The sequence below is a fragment of the Protopterus annectens genome, chromosome 13.part0 (genome assembly GCF_019279795.1).
Source record: "Protopterus annectens isolate FY-2018-M chromosome 13.part0, PAN1.0, whole genome shotgun sequence".
NCBI lineage: Eukaryota > Metazoa > Chordata > Ceratodontiformes > Protopteridae > Protopterus > Protopterus annectens.
Window position 1 is genome coordinate 721857604 of NC_056747.1, and position 26204 is coordinate 721883807.

The 26204-nt window shown below is 39.8% G+C and overlaps 1 protein-coding gene across 3 annotated transcripts in view; it reads right to left on the bottom strand.

The window, feature by feature from the left end:
• The window catches only part of IFT20 (intraflagellar transport 20), a 304459-nt gene that overhangs the window by 271986 nt on the left and 6269 nt on the right, over positions 1-26204 (bottom strand). Inside the window, exon 2 of one of the 3 annotated variants that reach the window (XM_044054408.1) lies at positions 23326-23603. The exons of the other annotated variants lie outside the window; for them this stretch is intronic. The gene's annotated coding sequence lies outside the window, so the exon portion shown is untranslated. The remainder of the gene's footprint in view (positions 1-23325; positions 23604-26204) is intronic. 3 annotated transcript variants of the gene reach the window in all.

Below are 26204 nucleotides of genomic sequence, written 5' to 3' on the forward strand. Positions count from 1 at the left end.
AGTGTATTCCTGCGTGCAGAAATAAAACAAGATTTTAGAAGTTTTTTATCCGCTTCAATTATGTTTTATTATCCAAATTATCGTAGGTCCCAATTAGTTCGGATAATCGACTCTCTATTGTACTGTATCCCACACAGAAATGTTTTTCTTACTGATGTATCAAATTCTAGCCTGATCACGGCTTTCTAACTGTATCATCGGTTCCATTTCAACCAGCTCCTTTAACTTGCTCAAAACAATTGTGCAAGCCACTTAATGTAATATGACCATCCAATTCCAACAACTACTTTCTAAATACCCAGTAATAAGATGTCACTGTATATATACCTTTTACAGTGGGTATTTATATCATCTTAACAAGACAGCTGCACAATGTCCATGAAGTCTTACAAATAGCTATTTAGGAAGTTGGCAAAAGTTACAGAAACTGACCTAAAAACTGAAAAAGTATTATTGGTTCCTCTTTCAACACAAATAAGACACATAAATGAGTTCCAAGCAAACGGCTGAAAAAAAATTACAAAAATATCTTCTGAGTATAGGACCTACATACATATTCCAAGAAGAACACTGTAGACTTAAGCTAAATGTAATCTTACACACCAGTGCAAGCAATGCACAAACACTACAGAGATTGAGTAATATGATTTAAGTAACAAAATGATGTATGTTTACTTTGTAAAAGCTGTACCTACGACCTTACAGTAAGAAACGGAATTTAAGAAATACTGCACATAACTTAATCAGGCTCAAGATTATAACAAATACATTTAAGCTTGATAAGTTTATTTGAACTGTGCTGCACTACAACATCAAGTAACCTACCCTCTCTAGCTGGGTAACTAACAAGCAGAATAAAGCCTTACTCTGAAGCTCTTTATTTATTCTCTTTTGCAGCCCTCAACATACATGCATTCCAAATCAGTGTCCAAAAGATTAAAGTTGCCCATTATAGTTCACCATTTTTCTCCCTCTTCAAGCACTCATTCTAGCTATGTTTAATGCCTCTTCTTCTTCCACGTAACATTCAGAGACTTGTACATACATACTTGCCTACCAACACTCTTCTCTGTTCCCTTCCAAACTGACTGCGTGGTGAGTATTTTTTTATATATATACAAAAACATATCTTTATTAAATTATCACATATAACATAGGCAATCTTACATTTACATAAATGAAAAACAACAGTGACACAACTTTAGTAGCAAACATTGTACATCACAGACACCACTGAGACAACTGTAGTTACAAACATTATACATCAAATATAATCTATCCAGTCATTGTCAGTCAAGCATTATATAACTCATTTAAATCCTGCCTTCTTTTAAACCTTGTTCCTTCTCTGCATATATTGTTCCCCCAATTCCCATTTTCCCTATGTGGTTTGCCTAAGTAGCTGCTGCATATATGTCATCCGTAGAAGCTCTAGACTGGAAGGTCGCTGAAGTGGCTACAGACCTTGTAGAATGTGCTTTGATAGGTTTAGACAAGGTTAACTTATTTTTATCATAAATGAAAGAAATACAATCTTACAGCCACTTAGAGAGGGTAATCTTGCTGACTGCCTTGCCCAACTTTGCAATAGAAAACTAAAAAACAGTTAACTTGATTATCTTATCGTTTTTGTTCTGTGAAGATAAAAATTTAATTGTCTATGGACGTCTAGTAAATGTAGAGTATTCCCCTTTGTTAGAATGATTAGGGAAGACAACCAATAAATTAACAGTCTGGTTGATATTAGCCTCTGACACTAACTTGGGCAGGAAGGATGGGTTTGTTCGTAAAGATACCCTATCCTTGTGGAAGACTAGGTAAGGAGGTTCAGATAAGGCCTGGATTTCTGAAATTCTTCTGCCTGAAGTAATGACTACCAAAAAGAGTGCCTTCCAAGATAGAAACTTCACATTGCATTCCACAGAGGGTTCAAAAGGGGAATGTATTACTGTTTGTAGTACTAAATTCAAGTCCCAAGGAGGAGTTGTACCTTTATACGGGGGTTTTAACAAAAGAGACCCCTTCAAGAACAATGTACAAAGCCTGTGAGAGGCTAAAGAATGCTCTTCTAATCATTAGGAAAATTAGAAATCATAGCCAATTGTAGGTTGATGGTGGATGGAGAAGCCCCAGCACTGAACAGAGATGCTAAGAAATCTAAAACATACTCAACTGAAGCAGACAAAAGGGTCAATTTGCTTTTCATAGGCTCAGATTGTAAATCTTTTCCACTGACTTAAATACAGAAGGTTTATGAGCTGATAAGAGGAGGTGGAGAGGACATATTAGGATGCCTGGCAACTAGTGGAATTGGAGGAACCATGTAGCCAGCTTGCGGTTCAAAATGTTTGGATGAACCAGTCCATCTGGATGGGACAGAAATGTTGCACTGGGTCTAGAATCTAAGGTTGACGAATCAAGTGAGGCCAAAGAAAGGAAACAAATTTGTCGAGGCCAAAAGGAGTCAATCAGGATTACTGTACTCTTCAACCTGAGTGCTTTCTGTAAGAATTTGGGGATTAGCGGTACTGGGGGAAAGGCATACTGTAGACAGGGGGGGGGGCAATTGTGGAGGAAAGCATCCCTGGGTGACCTTCTCAGAGGGGGAATGAGAGCAAAGTAACTGCTGCATTTGTTGTTGAGGGGAGATGCAAACAGATTGCAGCAAGATTGACCGCAATGACGGAATATCATTTTTGCCACTTCTAGATTGACAGACCACTCGTGAGGTTGAAAGATATAACTGCTTACCTTGTCTGCAATCATGCTGGAACTCCCCAGAATGTGCATTGCTATTAGAAAGCGGTTGGATGAGGTTGCCCACTGCAACACTCTGGGGGCTTCTCGACAAAGGAGATAAGACTTGGTTCCTCCTTGTTTGTTGATGTACCAAACCATTGACATATTGTCCATATGAATTGCAATAGTCCCCTGAGGAAGAGCTGTCTGTAAGGCCTGCAATGCAAGAAGCACTGCCCTTATCTCCAGGACAGCATGTGTATGTTGGCCTCTAGCGAGTGTAGAATAGAGAGTGTGTTGTAACTTTAAGGAGCATTTCAAAGTGAGAGCCCGTGCATATAAACAGAGAGCACATGCAGGTAGCAGTGCCATTTTAGGAGAACAGCCAGAGTGTTAACACGTATGAGTGCAGTAGTCCGTTTATAAGTTTATTTAAGTTTAAGTTACTAAGCCTCAATCCTGATGTGTTTGTATATAATAAAGATGCTTGAACTGAACCCACAACTATTCATCTGTTTTTTCCTGACCGGATGAGGAACATGGTGCCAGAATGGGATCAAGTGTGAAACTCTTTCAAGCCATGAGATGCAGAGTTAACGGTCGAGGTATATTGAGAAAGTTGAGTGATAAAGTGCTCAAATGATCAAGAAAGGTCAGAAATGAATTTCAGGTAATGAAAAACTTGCACAAATGATTTATTTCATAAAGAAAATGATATGAAACATTCATAAAGCACAAAATGCAATATTAATTACATGCAAAGCACAAGGCATATTATTAAACAAAAAGCACAAAACGCATTAAGCAAAATGTTCGAAACCATATTTGCAAAGGTTTTTCAAAATACTTATGAATACATTCAGAAATATTTCTAATTTGCATAACGACCACGTTAAAAGTAAAATGAGCACAAGAAATGTATAATGAGTATGATAAAAGTCAAATAAGCATAATGAGTACAATAAAGGGGCAAAGTGAGCATGGAAAAGCAAAGTCGCTGCATTTTTCTAGTAAACAACTATGTTTTTTGGTATGTGCTACTATTTCGCATTGACTAAAGCTATTCAGAGCATAACTAGAGTTGTTCGAAGTATCTCAGTGTGTGGAAAGTGCTTGCAGTGTGTGCTTTATTACAGTACAATTATTTTGAAGACTTTACTGTATGCAAAGTACAGTTATTTCGCAAAGTGCAGCCAGAATACACAGTCATTTCGAAAGGTTTCTTGTGCTGTGTACATTTTATTCACAGAGTGCAGTCATTTCCAGTGTTTCTTACACTGTACAGTTATTTTGCAAGGTACAGCCATTTCGAGAAGGTTCTTGCGCTGTGTACAGTTTATTTGCAAAGTGTAGTTATTTTGAAGTGCTTCTTACACTGATAAAGGGTGATTTCACAAAATACAGTGGATTTCAAAGTGTTCTTGTTCTATGGATTTTACAAAGTGCAGTTAATTCGAAGAGTCTCCTGTGCTGTTGAGCATAGTTACAAGTTCTGGCATAAACTTGTGGCGTACATGTGTGGGCACGTACATAATTCCAAGGGTGTTTATTACTGTGTGTTGGCATGGCACAGGCATTTCACAGATCCAGTCCACTTGTGTTTGATCATAATATTGTAGAAAATTGAACAGTATTTGAGCAGGAATACAACATTTTCATACAAGTGGCTTTTTCTGAGAAAGATGCACACACGAGGCATACCTCTCAACTATACAGATTTTCACAGAATGTCCAGATTTTTGCTCATATTTTTGGTTTTTCATAAAATTATGGTTCTCTGGCAAATTAGTGGCAAATCATTGAAGACTGAAGTTAGAAAATCATGACAGACATTTGAGTTTCAGACTTCATACTTTTCAGAAAATTCATGTTAATGCAAAACCTGTTATTCTATCAACTTTCTAAGTTTGTAAGAGGAATGTTTAAAAATTGTCCCTATTTTTGGGCATCTGTCACATTTTTATTAATGTCCCTGTCCAGATTTCTTGTTCTAAGAGGTTGAGAGGTACGGAGGACATTTATTCTGCTTAATCTAGCAGGGTCAGAACCATTGAAAGAGAGCATCCATTTGTGTATGCACCAGCAGTGTATGCAGGAGAAGGGGAAAACTGGCACATTGTTGTACAAGTTGAATCAAGGGAGGACCCGGAGTGCTTGAAACGTAAATTTAGAGAAATGTGTAACCCCCACACAATGTTACATTGGAGAGGCACTTGTAATATTTTTTACAAGACACCAAAAAACTTTTGCAGCTTATATTACTGAATTGAGAAACAAAGCTAAAACATGCAGGTTTGGTGTTTTGAAAGATGAGTTGATAAAAAAACAGGCTTGTGTGTGGTGTTAATAATGCTGCTGTGAGAAAGCTTTTGCTTTGAGACAGTGATTTAATGTTGAGCAAAGCCATAGAGATTTGTCAGATACACGAGCTTACAGAAAGGCACAGTGATGTGCATGATTTCAGCCGCCTCTAGAGCAAACGCAGACAGCATGCAGCACGTGGCTAACAGAAACAAGCCCAATCACATAGTAGCTGCAGCCCCTGCAGGATTTCCAGGGAGAGCCTGTACCTTTCCAGCAATTTCCAAGACTAGCTCAGTAAAATGGACATGCTCAGTGCAGCATAATAGTGAGTTAGCAAAACCCAAGTCAAGTCTCATTGTTAACTATCGTAACTGTGGTGCCAATCATAAATCCAAAAGAGAAAAGTGCTTAGCATTTGGTCAGCAAAGCCACAAGTGTAAAAAAAATGGAACCACTTTCAAAAGCTTTGTAAATCAAGCATACCTCATTCATTTATTAAGAAAGGTCACTCAAAAAGCAAGTTGATCATATAGAAAGCTGCAACTCTACTTTCTATGTAGATGGTGTATCAGTAGTTGGTGAAAAGTTTAATGCAGTGGATTTGTTGGCAAAAAACGAAGAGTTTTGTACTGTCCTGATCAATGGTAAACCTGCACAGCTCAAGGTAGACACTGGTTCAAAGTGCAATGTTATGTCAGCAGAACAACTTAATTTGGCCAATTGTGCGAAGCTTGTTGCTTATGGATGTGAAGAGATTCAAACCAAAGGCTCAGTAGTGCTTTTGTGCTATTCCGGAACAATTACAGCTTGAACTTAGTCAGAAGACCTGTACAGTCATTATTAGGTTTCAGAGACAGTTTAAGAATTAAACTGCTTTTTTTTTTACCAAAGAAGCCCATCATGTAAGCACGTCCTAGTTCCAGTTTCACCGATGCTAGTTTCTCAGAGTATTCTGATATTTTTGAAGACAAGCTAGGTAAACTTCCAGTTGCATACTCCATGAAATAAGATCCAAAGGTTAGTCCAGTGGTCAGACCAGCTAAAAGATGTTCTGATAGCTAGCCAGACCAGCTAAAAGATTTCCAATAGCTATGCAAGACAGAGTCAAAGTTCAGTTAGATAAAATGGTACAGCAAGGTGTGATTTGTCCAGTTACAGAACCAACTGAAAGGGCGTCTTCCATGGTGGTCGATCATAAAAGCTCAGATGAAATCAGAATATGTATTGACCCAAGAGATGTAAAGCATTAAAGAGACACCATCCTATGCGTACAGTCGAGGAAGCTGCTACCCTCATGCCAAATGCTAGTTTTTTTTTTCTGTCTTAAATGTAAAGAGTTCATTTTGGCAAGTAATGCTTGATCGCAAATCTTCACTACTGACTACATTCAGGACACCATTTGGTAGATACAGATTTCTCAAAATGCCTTTTGGAATAAATTGGCCATTGAAGTCTTTCAGCATGCAGTGGATCAATTTTTTTCAGGTTATTCGTGTGCTATAATAATATATGATTTACAAGTTGGAGGCAATGGTGAAGCAGAGCATGGCAGAAACCTCAGGAAAGTTCTGGAAAGAGCACATAAAGTAAATCTAAAGTTCAATCCTCTGAAATGTAAATTCAAGCTACCAGAAGTTACTTATGTAGGTCATTTATTTACCAGAAATGAGATGTTCATGGAAGATGGTATCATTTTCAAAGGTCCTAAAGTTATTGTTCCTACATCCTTGCAATATGAGCACATCAAGATTTTGCATCGTGGCCACCCAAGTTCCGAATCTACCAAAAGGGTGAGAGGACTAGTATTTTGACCTTCTCTGTCGAAATATATTGATAACCTACTTTCATCTTGTTCAGTCTGCAATAGTACTAAACCACATTTGCAAAAAAGAACCACTTCAGCTAAGCCAGATTCCTGAACTACCTTGATTAACAGTAGCCACTGACATATTTGAGTGGAACAGTCAACATTACTCTGTTGGTAGACTCTTATTCAAACTGGTTCAAGACTGATCTGCTACCTAACCTAATGCCCAGTACCATCATTACTAAGTTGAACCGTCATTTCTCAGTCCATGGTAGTCCACACAAAGCTATTTCTGACAACGTTGCCCAGTTTACCAGTTAGCTATTCCAGAAATTTGCAAAATAGTGGGACTTGATTCATGTTACCAGTAGTCTTGAGTATCCATAGTAAAACAGCTTAGCTGAACATGCACTGCAAAGTACAAAGCAATTGCTAAAGAAGTCAAAGCATGACAGTACCATTGTTTTCTTGAATTTGCTTAATCTCAGAAATATACCCTGTGAAAATTAACTTGGCTCGCCTGCTCAAAGACTTCTGTCTAGGCAAACCAGAACAACCTTGCCTATCAGTTCCAGTTTGTTGGTGCCTAAAACTAAAAACAGCAGAGTAATCAAAGCCCAACTATTCAAAAAGTTTTCATTTCAGAAGTCCAGCTATGATAAAACAAGCAGATTTCTTCATCCTTTGAAAGAGGGAGAGATACTGAGGATGCAAATGGTGAAAGGTTTTGATCAAATTGGTCAAGTGAGAGGTATATGTGCAGAGATGAGATCTTACTTAGTGGAATCTGAGGGTATAGAATACAGAAGAAATTGCAAGCATCTTCTTCCGGTGTCTGAATCAATATCGCAGCATTGTACCTGTGATACAGACTCTAGATCTCAGAGCAACCCAGATGATATTCCTGTTGAAGGACATGTCTCAGTACCTACTCCCATTCCTGATGATATCTCAGATGTCCCGGAAGTTGAACACTCATTAAAGACCGTCCCTGTTGCTAAACCCAGTCCTAGTTTTTATGTCACACGATCAGGTCGTATTTCCAGACCTAGTGTAAAATACACAGCAACCTGGACAGGATTGTTTTATTTGTAACTAGTTCTGTATAATTGCATGTCAAAAAGATTATTTCTGTACAATTGCATGCCAATGATTACTGTCATTATTACTGTGCATTCCAAAGTAAAGGCATGTGCATACAAATAGAGAGCACATGCAGGCAGCAGTGCCACTTTGAGAGAACAGCCAGAGTGTTAACATGTATGAATGCAGTAGCCTGCTTATAAGTTTATTTAAGTTTAAGTTACTAAGCCTCAATCCTGATGTGTTTGTATATAATAAAGCTGCTTGAACTGAACCCACAACTGTTCGCCTGTTTTATCCTAACTGGACGAGCGACAGTGGGGACCAAGTGCCTTGGACTGTCTTGCCCAGATAATGCCCCCCCCCCACTCCATCTGGGAGATGTCTGTGGTCACAATGACCATGGGCTCTGGAAAAACAAAGGGACAACCGTGAAGAATATGTCTGGAATGCATCCACCAAATAAAGTCCATTTTACAATGGGTGGTGATCAAGATTCCATCTGACATTGGGTGGTGAAGGATAGACCACTGGGAAGTTAGCAGCCATTACAGAACTCTCACATGTAACCTGGCTAATGGGACTAGAGTTATGGAAGCTGCCATGGATCCTAGAGCTTGCAAGACTAATCGTGCTGGAACTTTTATTTTATGAATTAACTTATGAACCTGAACCACAGTTCTCTGATGTTGTTCTGGAGAATACTCATTTGAGCATTCAGTACTACCCCTATGAATGATAAATTTTGTGTTGGGGCTAAATGAGACTTTTCTAGATTGATGGAGATCCCTAGATGGCCACAGGTGTGGAGGGTGTAGTCTCTGGCTACTATTAATTGATGCTTGGTCAAAGTGGTTATGAGACAGTTGTCCAAGTAAGAAACACTCAGGATCTGAAGTGAGCTGCTACTACTGCCATGCATTTGGTGAACACCCTGAGGGCTGTGGTGAGTCCAAAGGGCAATACTCTGAATTGGTAATGACTGGCTCCCAGCCTAAATCAGAGGAACCTTTTGGAGCATTTGTCCATTTTTATATGGCAAAATGCATCCTGAAATCTGTTGAGCACATCCAGTCATCTTTCTTTAGAAAGGGGAGAACAGACTGCTCCATGACCATCCAGAATATACAGAAACACATGGGAATCTCTGCAGTCTGAAGTGAGCTGCTACTACGGCCATGCATTTGGTGAACACCCTGAGGGCTGTGGCGAGTCCAAAGGGCAGTACTCTGAATTGGTAATGAATGGCTCCTAGCCAGAGGTGGAGGAACCTTCTGGAGCATTTGTTCATTTTTATATGCAATACGCATCCTGAAGATCTGTTGAGCACATACAGTCATCTTTCTTCAGAAAAGGGTGAACAGACTGCAATGTGACCATCCAGAATTTTGTTTGCCGAACCGATTTGTTCAGTACACCGAGATACAGAATCGGTCTTCAGTCCCCTGTCTTTTTTGGCACTAAAAAGAATGAGTAGGTATTGGATCCTTCTTGGTCTGGTGGGACTTATTGGATTACTTGGTTGTTCAGCAGCTTCTGAATTTCTTGCACTACTGCATCCTTCTGATTGAATGGAACATCAGAGATTTTCTTTTGAATTAGGGGAAGGTTGAGAAAAGGGAATAATATATCCTCTGGATACAATCCACTGCTCCCAGGAATCTTATGACAAGTTTAGCCAGGCATTTAGGTGCAAGGAAAAGCATCCCTGACTGCCTCCAAAGGAAGACAATCGGGCTTCCCTTCAGGAACACTGAAAGGGCTTGTCTGGGAAAGAATCCCTGAAGCCCTGGTTTTGCAGACCACGCCTGCCATGAGGATGGCATCTTCCATTTTGGTTTCCCACTCTGTCCCTGGGGGAACTCTCTCCACATGTGTCTTGGAAAGGCCCTTGGGATTTCTTGAACCACATTTTCCAATGCTATTCTGGTTCCTAGAAAAGGACCTTTGGTGGGGTAGAGAAACATACACCCACAGCAGAAAGGGTCTTGCCATCCTTCTCATACATGGATAAAGTCTCTTTTACTCTAGGGCCAAACAAGGATGTTCCGGCAAAAGAAGCATTGATGAAAGACTTGAATGGCTCCACAAAGTCACACAGGCACATCCAGGCATATCTCCTTATGACTATGCCTGTACCTGCTGCTCTAGACATCCCTCCAGCTGTATGAGTGATCATCCTCATGGACAAACTGGACACAGACTCCAGAGTGGCTAACTGGGGAGACACTTTCTCTACAGCTCCTGCCAGGGCGTCTAACAACTTTTTAATCAGATCCCATTGGAGTCTGGTAAAATGTGCCAAGAAATTCAAAGACCTTATGGTGAAGGTCGAAGAAGCACAGACCCATTTTGCAAACCTGTCCATGGCCTGAGACTCCCCGTTGGGCAGATGGACAGAAGAACTCTCTTCAGCAAGTTCCTTTTTAGTGGCTGCAGGTATGACCATAACATATTGCAGCAGCTGGAGAGGCCACAAAAGTTCCTCACCAAAAGGATAAAGGGTCTCAAAAATCTGTCCTATGCTGCCCGACTGAAAGAACTCCAGCTCTATTCAGTCGCCACCGCTGCTCAGAGGTGACCTTTGCCTAACATACAAGGCCATGTCAAACCCAGATTTGATGAATATGCTTCACCTCAAAAAATCTAGATCCATCAGAGCCACAAGGGCGGGAGACTTAAACCTTGACACGGCTATTAATAGGACGTGCTGGAGGGATAGATTCATCACCCAAAGACTCCCTATGCTGTGGAACAAAATCCCGGTACATGTGAGGCAGAGCACCTCGCTGGCCTTGTTCAAGAGAAATCTTGACCAATGGATGGGAGATCGCAGATATACCCCAGGGATTACCTCAGTGTCACTGCTCGACAGAGGCACAGCAAAATAATGGGTATAGTTCCCCATACTAAAGGGGTGGCGTAAGCCACAAAACGATGGGCTAGGCTTGTAAATGCCCTCGGGCAGATAGCCTAGTATGAACCTATGAACCTATGAACCTATATATAGCCAATCCCTTAGCCCAAAACTGCTTGTCTTCTGGAGAAGAAAGAATTGTGTCTGGTCTTTTGGGGATCAGCTCGATGGAGTCTGGAGCTTTTCACGTCCGCTGAGAAAATCAACTGAATGAGTTCATCAGCGGGCAGAGCCACCCAACAGATAGATGGGTGGGTGCCAAAAGCCTGCAGATAAACAGATTCCTCAGAGGAAGGGTTTTGGGATTTTCAGCCACCCCTGTGTTTTAAATTTTCCAAGCTGTCTCTAAATGAGACATCTTCAAGGGGTGACCATGGGGACCCTTCCCCCTCATCGAAATTTGTGTCTTCGGTGACTGATTCCTGGGGCAGAATCCAAGTGCTTCCTCTTGCACTTCTTCTTCTGAGGTACCTCCTCAGGGGATAGTCTGGGGAGGTATCAGAATATGACAGTACCTGTGCTTGTGACAGAGGCTTCAGCACCCACTGTCCCAGTGGAGAGGCAATAGGAATAACAGAAGTAGGGGGCGAAGGCTCTGACTGGGTCTCTACAAGAGAAAGGGCCTTCTGCATAACCTTGAAGGCCACTACCTCTGAAGTGGGAAGGGAGCCTGGAACAGAGGACTGCCTTGGGAAAGGGGTCACTCCCCACTCCAAAGCACTGACCCCCCCGAGACCGAAGTTTGAGCCAAACTAACTTGAGCCAAAACTCTGAGAAGTAGGGATGGCTCTGAAAAACCTGGAGTTGAAACCCGTCTCCCAAAACTGGCAGGGTAGCCATGGCCCAGGGAGGTCTCCGGTTCAGAAACAACTGAAGAGCACAGGGTAACTACTTGCTCCGAAGAAGCAAGCAACTCCAGAGCCAATGCAGTCAGTACCATGAATTCTGGGACAGAGGACTCTAAGATCTCTGTGGAGGTTAGAGGAGGAGTAGTTAATGGCATAAAAGAAGTGTTGGCACCACTCCCCGAAGGGGTCAGAACTGAAGAGGGGCCTGAAAGCCCTCTAGCCCATAAGATCTTATTCACTAGCCTCTTTACATCAAGTTTTGAAAGGTTTTTGGTGGAACGGATGGAGGACACGGAAGGGGACTTAGGCCTCTGCAAGAATACCTCTGGGAGTTCCCCAATAAAGGGATCAACAGAAAAAGAGTAGGTAGTCCTAGGTAATTTAGTCTTGTCCAATGAAGCAGTAGTCACCTTCTGTACCGAGGCCTTTGACGTTGAAGGGCTTGAAATTGCAATAGGTGCTGGAATGCACATCAGCACCGGAATATCAACAGCAGAGGCCTGTGTTTCTGTGAGAACTGCTGGAGCTGAAGTCTTCAATTTTTTGGGTTTTAAAACCAATGGGGAGGTAGAAACCGCAAGATTTTTTCAACAGAGAATGAGGAAGGAGGAGAAGAAACATCTGTCTTGACGATCTCCAGAGGATAAGGCTTCACCAAAGGCTGAAGGAAGAAGTCCTTTTATAATAAGTTTATTCTGCCTTTCCACTAAAGTGCTGTGGCTTAAGGCATGGCAGATGCTGCAATCTTTCTGCAAATGGTGAGGACCAAGACAATATACACATAGTAAATGAAAATCGGAAGAGAGAATTTTATGGCCACACTTCTGGCATTTTTTGAAGCCAGGGGGGCCTTTACCATTGTCATCCATGTCAACAGAGAAAAACAGCTAGGTAGTTCCACTAAACAAAGCTCAACCCACACAAACAAAAAAGGGAAAGCGAGATCAAAAAAGGATATAATTTTTTAGTTATATTTTTATTTATTTTAAGAAAGAAGGAAAAAGGGAAGAGAAACTATTAAGTGTGTACAGGGCAATAGAAACTACAATACGGGGGGGTACTATCAGCAATGATCGTTCAGAATACACCGAAGTGTAGAGAGAAAAAGTATCAGCGATGATACTGATGGAAATACACTAAGTGTAAGAAGAAAGGGAAAGGGAAACGAGAAAGAAAAAAACATAAGAAATACAAGATAAATTTACCTAAACCCACAAGTGCTCAAGAGAAGAGGCTAGACGTGACCATCTCAGAAAGTGGCAAACAGGATTTATTTATTTATTTTATTTTATTTGCAGCTGGTTAACCAGGATAGTCCATTGGGCCAATAAGAACCCATTTTCAATGGTGTCCTGGGAAGAAAAGCTCCAATACAAAGGTTACAAAAAGATTACAGCAGTTTACAATTTAAATCATTTGTAGGTTCAAAGACAAAACAAAGATTAAGCAGTTACAATAAAATTTTAGGTTACATTTTGTAGAAAACAAAAGAAAGCATTGCTTTATTAAATATACAGTTTCTTGAAATGGAATAGTAGGATTTGAGAATTATAAGAGGTTATTTACAGCTGGCTTAGTATTTGGTGTCTGGAATATACGAGATAGTTGCCTGTAGGATCTGAGGTAACAGAGAGAGAGAGATTTTGGGTAGAGGTGAAGCTCAAGAGTTTTTGGCTGGCACAAGCTGTAGTAATGGCTGAGTCAGTTCTAAGATCGGAACCGAACCCATCTGTCAAGTATAAAATGAAGACTGACAACATCAGATCTTAAGTTAATGTTTATACTGCTTTTGCTTTATACCACTGTATTTTGATAAATAAAAAAAATACACTTTATATTTTCACACATCCACTGATGGCACATTTCAGCCACGCATTTTTAATACTTTAAACATCACTGAATATTAAACTGAATAGTATCTTAGAAAAAAATTGCTGAATGTTATACAAACATATTAATACATTTTACAATTATCACAGTTCAGTTCATAAAACATGATATTAAGCAGACTTCTTTGATAATCTTCAATAACTCAATCACTTTAGGGAGAGGGACACAAACTCCACAGTGGAAACAGCAGCTGGTGATGTAGCTGTTATCTCATCTTTAAGGGACTCTGGCAGCAGTTCCGTTAGATTTTCTCTCAAATCTTTCTTTGGACAGTACTTTGGATAATTCTCCAGGCATCACTGTGAAGTCTGGAATGCTACGGACCAGGTTTCTATGTCTTTCACAGTCAGTCATTCTCAGGCATATTTGTTTTAAAAAAAATGCCTTTCACTTCTTGGCACATTTGTTGTGAAAACTGTAGTTGTCAATGACATTGGACATTGACATTTCTTCTAAACAATTGCTTTAGGTTGTTTGTCAGAGCAACTCTGCTGAAGTCTCACTTTCTTTCTTTCCTTCACTTCTGAAAGTCTGAAATCTTAGCATGTTAAATTTGTCCTGAACGACTTAGTCTCAGTTGCTCTTGAACCCAATTTTGATTCTCATCATTCCTTTTACTCTAAATCCACTTGTAGGTGAGCAGGCAACAGCCAAACACCTTGTAGTGCAGTACTGCTACATTTCAATAATGTTAAATGGACATTCCACTTAACGGCAATTTCTGCTCTCCTGTGATTTCTTCTCTTTTACAGTCTCTACTGCTCTCTTAACTTGACTACTTCGTGTATATGTGTGTCTCTCTCTGTTATAGAAGAGGCTACACATTACAACAAGAAATTAATTCTGCTCTGAAAATAGAAGTCTTCACTAGCATACACTAGAAATTATCTGACATAAACACCTTTCCTTTTTTTTTTATCTATTTGTACATATCTGCCATAAACACTTCTTAACTGGACAAGTCCCACTGGGCCAAAACCCTCTTTCCAAAGGAAGCACAAAGTGGTACTCATACTGACTGTGGGAAATCTGGCTAGGACATCAAATAAATTCCCCTATTATTTTTAACAAACCTAAACTACCACCAACTCAGGGAGATGGGACCTTGATTTAACATCTCATCTGAAAGACTGTATAGGGCAGCACCACAATAAACCAATTTGCTCTTCCTGTCCTAACTTACAGTTTTGGAGTGATTGACTGGCCCCCCAAAATGTTTAGGATAGATTACATAGGAAAACAAGAAGGCTGCTTCATGCTCACCAAATGATTTATAAAAATCAGTGCATACCAAGATCATATAAACCCCGTTCCGAAGGTGTGATGAGCCTCCTTGAAATTGATTACATGTGTAGATCTGCAATCGTGGGACTCCGCACATATCTGCTGACCTCACAAGATCCAAACATAGTGAAAGTTTTGAAACATGAGGAGAATAAATCTAAGACTTCTTAATCTAGCAGAAGCATATCAGCTTCAAGCAGGAATGGAAATCAAACCAGAAGTAGATAAAAATCAGACAGCAACTGACTGTGCTAAAAAACAAAAGAAAGAATATAAGGTGAAGGACCAGATGAGAAGGCAAGAAATGTGGAAAATGCATAAATATAGTTGCAAGTACAGAAAACTTCTGGAAGAATCTTATGGTTAAGGAGAGGCAAATTAAAACCAAGAGATGAAACATTAATACTTAATGCATAAATATAGTTGCAAGTACAGAAAACTTCTGGAAGAACCTTATGGTTAAGGAGAGGCAAATTAAAACCAAGAGATGAAACATTAATACTTGCAGCCCAAGACAGTGGGCTACGTGCATGCTGCTTTATAAAGTCCAGTGAACATGTGGGAGAAACGGATAAAAGTATGTTTTATAAAACTGAATTGGAAACAGTGGCACATTTTGTTGCTGGTTGTGACATACTAATGGCAGAAGGACTGTATACTGCAAGGCATAATACTGTGGCAAGACTGTTGCACTGGGGATTGTGTAAACATTATGGTACTGAAGTGGCTGAAAAACACTGGAAACATGATCCACAAAACATCATAGAAAATGATTAAATTTACATCACATGGGATCACCAATTACCAACAGTTCAAAAGATAGATGCTAGAAAAATGGATACAGTGGTCCATGAAAATAAGACAAAAGTAGCACTGATCATTGAAATCGCCACACCCAGTGACTACAGTGTTTTGTGTACAGAAAAACACAAAGTCATAAAATATCAGCATCTGCGGGCAGAAATGAGAGCAATGTGGAAGAAAGATACCCAGACATTTCCAATAGTAGTAGGAGCAATGGGTCTTATAAAAAAAGAATCTACAATCGTATTTAGACATGTTACCAATACATAAAACTAAGGTTACCATACGTCTGGGTTTCCCCCAGACACGTCCTCTTTTTTGGGCTCCTGTCCGGGGGGGGTTTTGAAAATTCTGCGATTTGTCCGGGTTTTAAAACCCGGATAAATCGCAGAATTTTCAAAAAACAGACATTCCTATTTCGGAGTCTTTCCTCCGCTTTGGTTTTTTTTGGATTGGCTCATACACCGGTATACAAGCCAATCAAAAAGCAGTGCTCTGTTCAATGCGGAACAGCTTGATGTTCCGCATTGAACAGAAGAGAGTCCGCTGTGCGCGTTTTTGATTGGCTAGTATACCGGTATACAAGCCAATCAAAAAGTGGAGCTTTGTTCAATGCAGAACTGCTTAATGTTCCGCATTGAACAGAAGAGGGTCTGCTCGTTTCTGATTGACTTGTATTACCGGTATATGAGCCAATCAAAAAGCGGAGCTCTGTTCAATGCGGAACAGCTTGATGTTCCGCATTGAACAGAAGAGGGTCCGCTGTGCGAGGTTTTGATTGGCTCGTATACCGGCATACGGGCCAATCAAAAGTCCCCAAACATGGATTTTTTTTTTTTGCTCTTCAACCTAAGAGGGGAACAAAAAAAAAAAAAAGTCTTTCATTTTAGTCCTACAAGAATAAAGACTTTTTTTTTTTGCTCTTCAGCCCTAACAGGATGAAATAATATGTGCTGGTAGCAGCACATATTTTTTGTCCTCTTTTACATACAAACAAATGTGGTAACCCTACATAAAACCCCATATGAATTACATCAGGAGTCATTACTGGGCACATTGTGGGTGCAGCGAAGAGCACTTTTGGCTAACATCAAAGACTGAAACAGTACTAATTTCATGAACTTTAATTGTACTTTAACTTAAGAATGGAGTCTATTCCTGTCATGGTATTAGAAACTCAAAAGACATGGAGAAATTAAAAAAGTCAGCACCACACTTATACTGCACTACAGTGTTAGTATTGGAAAATGTATTCAAGCACCTTGCGTGAAAACAGACGTCATAGCTTACTGATCTTCCAGCATCAAAGGTCACAGACTTTGCACATCTGTAGTACCATGTTAACTTGCAGCGTCAGGTAATGTCACGGCAGCTTTAGGAAACTTCAAATAATAGCACAGATCAAATATACAGTCTTCTGATACTGAACTAGAAGTAAGAAAACACTGCTTTTCCTGCTTGTATTATTACTGTTATGATAAGCATCACATACAGCACGGCTCTGAACTAGTCCTACCTGCAGGATTCCTGGCTAAGTACTCCTTCATTAGACTTGACTGAACCAAAACCAAAATAGGATTCAAGTTTTCTTTTCAACATCTCTTTTCTCAAATGATTTGATAATATCAGTCTTTTCATGCCTGAACAAGTCTTGTATATCCAACCTATGGATGCTTGTAGTATCTTTTTTGTTTAAATGATATGCATTTCTTCCCTTACTGCAATATCCTGTTCTGACCAACCTTTCACAGCAATGCCTTTAAGCATTTTCATTGCTAGTTCTTTTTCACTACAATATAAATAAATTCTCTAAATTTCTTTTCTGATATAGATTGTGATATAAGACAGTTAACTTCAAGTTCATCATCAGGCAGATCCTTCTTCTGCTTCCTTAATTATTAAAGACTCAGAATATCTGCTACACAGATGTGAATTCTTGGCTTTCAGTTCACTTTCAAGTCCTGTTTCTGTAAATACAACACTACCCCCTGCAACCTAGGTGAAACTTTGTTTAATAATGTCTTGAATATATTCCATAATGACTAACAAACTCACTCTCTCAAACTTCTTTCCATACATTGATGAAACTTCTCACAGCCACAACCAGTTGCTAGCTGCTTCCGAGTCTTTTGTGAGTCAGTAAATGCTCTTGACCCAAAGACAACTAAGTTATCTTCTTACAAAGTCACTGCAGTAGCACCATTTAGACTCACATCAACATGCAACATGGCTGGCTCTACTGTACCTCATAGCGTAGGCTACATACAGATCTGCCGGATCTAGACTGCTTGGCATTTACTGAGTGCTAAAACCAGATATTCTACATTAGGAAGCCCCTTCTGCACCCTTGTGGCAGAAGTGTGCAGCCAAGGACCCATCTGAGCTCGGGATTGTTAGAAAAGGGCTCAGTTTGGTCTCTCCCACTGGATAATTTGAGTTTAAACTGTTTAATTCACGTTAGTGCAATTTTGCTCTCAGTTTGGCAGAGCTGCTCTAGGTTTGGTGACTTAGTCTATGACCTGGACAGAATCTAAATCAGAGGCGTCAATTGAGATCTGCAAAAAATAAGTTTATCTAAAGCTTGCTGAAAAATTAATTATGAAGGTGCTGCATGCTGTGCTTGCTGTACTGGACTGGAACCAAAGTCTTAAGACACAAAGTCTTGTTGGCTATTTACTGTTGAAATAACACAAAGTCTTGCAAGTTGCACTGATGAGAAAATATACTTTGCAGCACAACACTTTATATATAGTGCAGTTACTAATAAATAACTTATAACAAATGACATGTACTACTGTGACAGTTTGTAGCATAGATGTTCATCAAGGTTTACTTTACAATCAGCATAGATGAGAACTTTTCATTCTCCATTTACCTCAGAACCCAAGTTCCTACATACCTCTAACACAGTTTAGTTTACAGTCTTTTTATACTGTTTTAGTCACGCACTTTAGAGCCTGTTTTTCTTCTTTTGTAAGGAACTTCTGTGGAAAAGCACATAATGTCTGCTTTTAAACTTTCCTGTTGTCCTTCTGTGAAACCATTTAATGTTTACTTGTAAGCACTTCTGCTGATGTGAGAATGCATAGAATATTTGCCTTTCAGAATTGTTTTTCTGCAGATTCTATAAAAAGCCATGTCCATTCATCTGTCAAAACTTCCTTACTGATCCATTAACAGAAGTTTGTTGTTTTTTCCACTTATTTTAGCCAGAGCTGTCACATAGTATGGATGCCAGTTTTATACTGCTTGACTGTTTTTCTGCACTTTAAAATCCTGGTTCTACTGTATCTAATAGCATAAGCTAGATTCAGACCTGCTGAATCTAGACTCTCACCTGCTAATTTGAGTTTAAACTGTTTAATTCCATTTGTATTTAAGCACTGCATTTGCGCATAGCTGTGCACAGAGCAACTGTGTTTGGCGCTGCCATGTTCAGATGCAAACACTTAGACAAATTTCCCTTGATAACTGCTAGGGAACCCTCCTAAGTTTCTCTGCTCTAAACAGTTGCACGCTGCTGCCCAAACAGCAAATCAGCTGCACATTTTGAGGTGATGACACAGGTTTTAACTCCTAAAGCTTCCCACAGATTAGCTGATTTTCTAATCCTACAGCAGAACCTGGTCCATCTTGCCCCCGCCCACTTATTACAAAATACATCTGACATAATGGATGGACAGTTTTACACAGTTTATCCAGTCAGCTGACTGACATGGGCATCCTGAGGCAATGTAACAATTGCCTCATGTTTACTGAAAACCTATTACTTCTAAAACACACAAATACAATATGTGAGAGATGTATCTATGAATCTGGAATCAATGCTCTCTCTCTCTCTCTCTCTCTCACATAACGACAAACTAGATATCAAACAAGTTGTCAGCACAAACACTTCAACTCTTACACAAACCAAGTGCACAACACATAAACCTACATACGCAGAAGTACTCACTAGAAGTTTACCAAAACAGCAGAGACCTTGCAAGTGCAAACCTTCTGCATGCAATACAGTTCAAACAGAATACACTATACATAAAAACAAATGCATCAGTGTCTCACCCAATAAGCCCCTAGAAAAAACAACTCAAACCCAAATGTCTTGGCCATACGTGACTCCATACTGAGACACACAGATGTCACCCTCACCAGGCTGGAAAAGGAGAATGTCATGGTCAGCTGCCTGTCAGGTGCCAGGATCCGCCAGATCTTGCACGTCCCTCAACAACAAGCACTTTTATGACTATGTCATAGCCCATGTTGGAGTGAATGACTTCACATGTACCACACTAGACTATATGAAGAGAAAAAACATGACTGAGGTTTCAGATTATGTGTCCCAGGCAGGTATCTCTCTAACCCTAAGCAGCATGTACCTTCACCCGGAATGATGCCTCAATGCAAACAAAAAATTATTGACTTCAACAATTGGCTTAGCTTCTGGTGTCAGTCCAAGGGAATCCAGTATTTGTCAACCTGTGATGATACGGATGACAGACCACGCTGCTTTGTTAGAGATGGTTTTCAAAAGTCACCTCTTGACTTTTGATTACTGGTAAAGATACTTGCCGCCCCCAGAGTGCCTCTAGAGACAAACTCAGGGCTACACTACTTAATGCTAGGAGTCTAAATTGGAAACTACACTCAATGGAAGCACTCCTTACTTTGGAAGATGCCAATATCTGTGCAGTCACAGAGACATGGTTCAAGGTTGCAGAGAGTAACCCCAACCATGCAAGGCTACAATGCATTTCACATGTTCAGACCACAAAATGAACACGAAAAAAAACAAATGAGGTGGTGCATCCATATTCATTAAAGACAAATACACCTCAAAACTGGTAAAACAGTACAACTCCCTAGAGTTACTCCAAATCCAACTAACTGTAGGAAAGAGCCCCCCCCCCCCCCACATCATTATTAGCTATAGGACCCCATCATGAACCACAAAACATACACTGCCTACCTGGACCTACTTGGGTCACTTACAGTGCAACCAAACACCCTGGTCTTGGGTGACTTTATCTTTCCATTGATTGGGAAACATATACGAGCACAAACATGCTCACCCTAAGGTTCCTGGACTTTGTTAACACAAATGCTCCGGAACAGTTAGTCTGCATTCCCACAAGGGGCTCTAATGTCCTTGACCTAATACTTACCAACATGGGGGATCACTGCACCACCCCATGTGTGGGACCCTCCCTGGTAAAGTCTGATCATAAATCAGTCTCGTTCGAAGTACCGATCGTACTCAACTCCCCCTTAGCAGCAAAAAGGTTGAAAATTTTCTCCAAAGCAAACTATAGCCTCCTAAGTGATGGTATAAATAGTTTCAAACCCCCTGCCACCACTGACAGTAATAACTGCTATACTGAGGTGTTCACAATTGCCCTGTATAAACACCTATGCAAATGTATAGACTCAGCTGCATCTGAAGAGATCAAAACAAGGTCCTGACAAAAAAACAAGTCACTCTGGTGGACATCTAGCATAAATAGGTTATACAGCAAGAGAAAGAAACTGCTGTCAAAGAATAAGAGGGAACAGCCCCAGCAGAAGAACAACACCCTCCACAGCTTGAACAAGCAAATCAGACATCTTGTAAAGTACTCTAAAGCTAATAATGAAACTAAATTAGCATCCATAGCTAAGAATAATCACAAAGCATTCTTTAGCTATGTCCAAAATCTAGAAGGGAAGGCCCAACTTTGTGCCGAATTATTAGTGTACAGTACCACTCATACGATCCTGAGGACACTGCCAACCTGCTAGCATACAGGTTTGGTGAAAACTCCCCAACAGTCATACCCCAAAGTATACCTGTCTCCAGTCCTCTACCTAGCATCTCCAAAGAGCAGGTCATAACTGCACTCTCCAAGGCCAAAAACACAGTCTCTATGGGACCGGATAACATCCTAGACTGCTTACTAAACTATCTAAAAAAGGAGTTAGTGGAACAACTGGGCATTCTCTTCAACCACAGTCTAAGTACTGGCTTTATCCCAGCAGAGTGGAAAACAGCAATCGTTTGCACAAAGGGGGTCTCTCAACTGACCCTGAGAACTATAGACTCATAAGCCTAACCAGCCTTATCTGTAAGGCCATGGAGAGAATAATCATGGACCTCATCAACAAGAATATAAGAGACCTTCAAACTCTTGACCCAAGTCAGTCTGGCTTCATTAAGTGCAGATCATGCCTGTTAAACCTGGTGGACTTCTTTGAGAGTGTCACCAAAGCCCTAGTTGAAGGCAAAACAGTACATACTGCCTATCTCAACTTGGCCAAGCCCTTTGACACAATCCTCCACTCGGCATCATTGAGAAACTCACTCAGCTGGGGATTAACCCATACATCATTAGATGGGTAGCCAACTGGCTCACTGACAGAATGCATACAATCAAAGTTGGAGATTCCACCTCTACCAGCAGATCTGTTGCCAGTGGTGTTATACAAGGTTCTGTGCTAAGCCCACTACTGTTTGGAATCTATGTCTCTGAAATCCAGGTGAAAATAGATGGCCTGTGGCTTACCAAGTTTGCTAATGACTGCAAACTTGGTGCAATCATAGACTCCCCCAACAATGTCAACATTCTACAAAATGGGCTCACACAGATAAATGAATGGTGCCAGAACCACAGACTTAAACTCAAACACAAAAAATGCATTATCATCCCCTTTGGGAAAGGAGAAGTCCCTGCAAATTACAATATCAATAATACCCTCCTAGGTTCAAACCCAGTGGTGAGAGATTCGGGAATGCAGGTTGACAGCAACTTAAACTTTGATCCCAATGTATCCAAGGTGGTAAAAAAGGCTACAATGCACATCTCATAAGTAAGGGCATAGCATTTAAAGATATGGAGATTATAACTCCCCGATTCATCTCTCAGACTAATAAAAGAGTACAAGGCTCCCTTCTGTATGTACCTTACCAGACACTTGCGGCAGCTGGAGCCCTCAGAGGTTTCTCACAAAGAAAATTCACAGCCTACAACACATTACCTACATGGACAGACTGAAGGCCCTCTCACTGTACTCTGTATCGTATAGACTGCTTACAGGTGACTTGAGCAGTCTAGAACCCTACCTCAATGGAAATTCTGCACATCTGCAAATAAAATGGGACAAGAGTCCCTCACTCTAGGGACCTTAACCTAGCCTGTGACATTAACAGGACATGCTGGAGAGACAGACATGTCTCCCAGAGGTTGCCACTCCTCTGGAACAAACTCCCAATTCACGTAAAACAGAACTCCTCAATGACCCTATTTAAGCAAAACTTGGACAATTGGATGGGAAACTGTAAATTTACCTCAGGGGTTTCCCCTATGTCCTTCTTGGACAGGGGCAGCCAGTGCTGATCTTAGATGCACATTGCTAATACAAACTATATATCTTGGTCTATAAGGGAACAAGGATATAACATGGCTAGGCTTGTACAGGCCCTAGGGCCAATAGCCTAGTAACCTCCTATGAATACTTTATTGTGGGTGCACCAGTCACTAACTGAGCATTCCAAGTCTCTTTACATCCTCTTCACTTTCACACCATGCTGCATCTCATTCCAACAGTTTCATGAACACGATACTTCTTGTATAGACAATGGAATAAGCTTTGAAAAATAGTGTAACACAGAAACTTACTGCTTGTTTATCCAATGGTGGAGGCAACTATTCCACAAGTCTGACTTTCCTCTAATCTAGTGCCAAGCCTTTTCTTTGTCTTTTCTTTTTGGCTTTTCCCTGTTAGGGGTCGCCACAGCGGAACTCCGGCCCGCTAATGACTGGCAGTAGATTTTTATGGTTGAGTTGCCAGCCCGATGCCCAAACTTCAGCGAAGGCACGCCCATTCACGCATGTCTTTTGGAGGACATGCAGACTCCACACAGAAGGCACTCCATCTGGTGTCAAGTCTGCTACATCTAAAATAAGTAAATTGGCACAGTTTATATTTATACTTGCTTTCTAAACATCAGTCCAGTAATATTTATTTTGCATTTGCTCTGTTTCTGCAATATAATCAAATGTTCAGTAGCCGCTACAGTCTCTTGTGATAAGCTTATGTCACATCTTAAACCACTCCATCAGTATATAAGTTAGCAAAACATTTAATCTCTTCAATTATCTGAGAAAAAAAATCCTGAAACAGTTAAAGTGTTGATGAAATATCAGACAACGTTTCAGAAATGTCTGTTTTCCGATGGTTGTACTAAATATACATAGCTTGGAAACTTTCTCACAAAGCTTAATTTGCCCAAATTAAAGAAAAGCATGAAGTACGGAGAAATACTTTGAAAAGCAGAAACCACTTCAACAATGCAAAGGAAAACAATGCTCCCTAGTTATCTTGCAGACATAGGCATGCCACATATGTTTTCAGACTTTATCACGGTTTCACTATATTACTTATTCATTGAATTCAGTCTGTTTCTTAAATCACACTAATGCAGACATACTAATGGCACAAAAGTACAGGCCATTACAAAATAAATAAATAAATAAATAAATAAAACTACACAGTTCCGGATTAAATCATCACTCTTTACATGCACATTAAAAATTACTTTCATCATACTAAGTTTATAAAAGGTCAGTTTCGATACAAATGAGATTATGTGCTATATGAAACTGCATTTTATATTTCTTAATCTTAAATTCACAAAGTATACAATTTCTGACCCAAGATATCAATGCCATAATAATTTCCTGTTTTTTTCAATCTCGACATTTCATATGTTTGCGCAAACAAAATACGTTATCCTCTGACTCATGACTAGTTTAAACACTTTTTTTTATTTTGAGATTCTCTAATCAGATATTTGACTAGTTCTTTTCTTTTAAAATTCTCTGACTAACCTTTAAATAGTTACTGCACCCACAAATCAGTTAATCAGTTTCAAGGACCACTGCAAGCATTCATTTAAATTCAAAGTTGATAGAATAAATCATTTTTAAAGTGCATAAAATGTCAGCTGTCTTACCTTTTATGTAATTGACCAAGTAAAGCATACTTTATTTTATCAGGCTTACAATATCACCCTATATAGACATAACAAAGGATGATGATAAAGTCCTCGATCATAACAGAGTTGTGTTACAGAAATGGAGGTCAGAAATTCACCTTAATAGCAAAGTGAAGTGATGTGAAGTGAAGCTTGGGAGATAGCTCTTAATATCCATGCTAAGAACACATAAATGATTTATGATCAAAAATACAACTACAATACTTTACAGTACATGGTACTTTAACTGCTCTGATGTATTACTAGTCACAGACCTAAAGGATGAGAATTTAAATTTTGTACAGCTATGAAAGCCATAAAACATATTGCGCTACCACACAGACAATGGTCAGACTCTGTGCCCTTCTGACGAACAAACAACTTTCAAAGATGTTAAGAAACTTCACTCTGCCATATATATTTTTGTGTGCCAGTACAGTGTAAAAAAGCCTTTGAAGCTGTTCCAGCTACTCATTGTTGTTCTATGCTGGCCAGCACTGCCTGATGTTATGCTACAGTAGTAGACATAAAGTTTAGGTGTTTAATAAACCTTTGCTAAATATCTTTCTTTCATCAGAAGTGATTAACAAGTTGTGTTTTTCCCCGAATCTGAAGCTTAGCCATGATGCTCCCTGTACTACATTTTCTTGCTTTTTGTAACTCTCATGACTCACAGGTCTCATTTCACCTATTTTGTCAACGTTCTTATTTTTGTTTCCGCATACACCTTTAAACAGTTCTAACCAAGCTCAGCTCTTTTAACTGGAACCAACTAGTTTCTCTCAATCAGTATGCATCTATACCATTATTTAATGATAAAATCCATTATTTAATGATAAAATCCATTCTCAAACAATCAGTCTCTTTTTGATATTCTGCATATCACACTCAATCCCACCTGAAAGTAAAGAATCATGCAGCTCAGCAAATTCAGTCTGTGGCTCAGTTATTTAATTCAGCAACAGAAGCACTAATACTTTTCAGTGGATCTTGTGTAAATTATAAGCAAATCGGCATACAGTAATTCAGAAATGTACATCTCATCATTGCTATACTCTTGTCTATTGACACTCAAACATATTATACAATTCAAGTGCTTCTTCCTCCACAACATGCAAAAACATAGCTCTCTCTACCTTCCCAGATGTTTTTTTTGGAGATTCTGCTCCCAGTCAGGGATAAATCAAAATTTCTCACTGCATAATGTCTAGTTCTCAAACTGCCCTGCAGAGAAAGAGAGACAGACAGACAGACAAATACTTCCTGGTGACTGTAGTTGTACCATGTCTGAAATGAATAAAAATAAATCAAAACATCCTGCTTTACTTCCAGCAACATTTTAGGTCAAAATATAAAAAAATAAATAATGAGATGGGACCTGAGGTTATGTTTTGCCAGCTTTACTTAAAGGCTATACAACAGTACATAGGAAAACAGACCACATGGCCAATTCAGTCATACTCTGAACACAGAAGCAGCTTCAATACCTTTAACAAAATAGTACCCATATGTTACACCTTT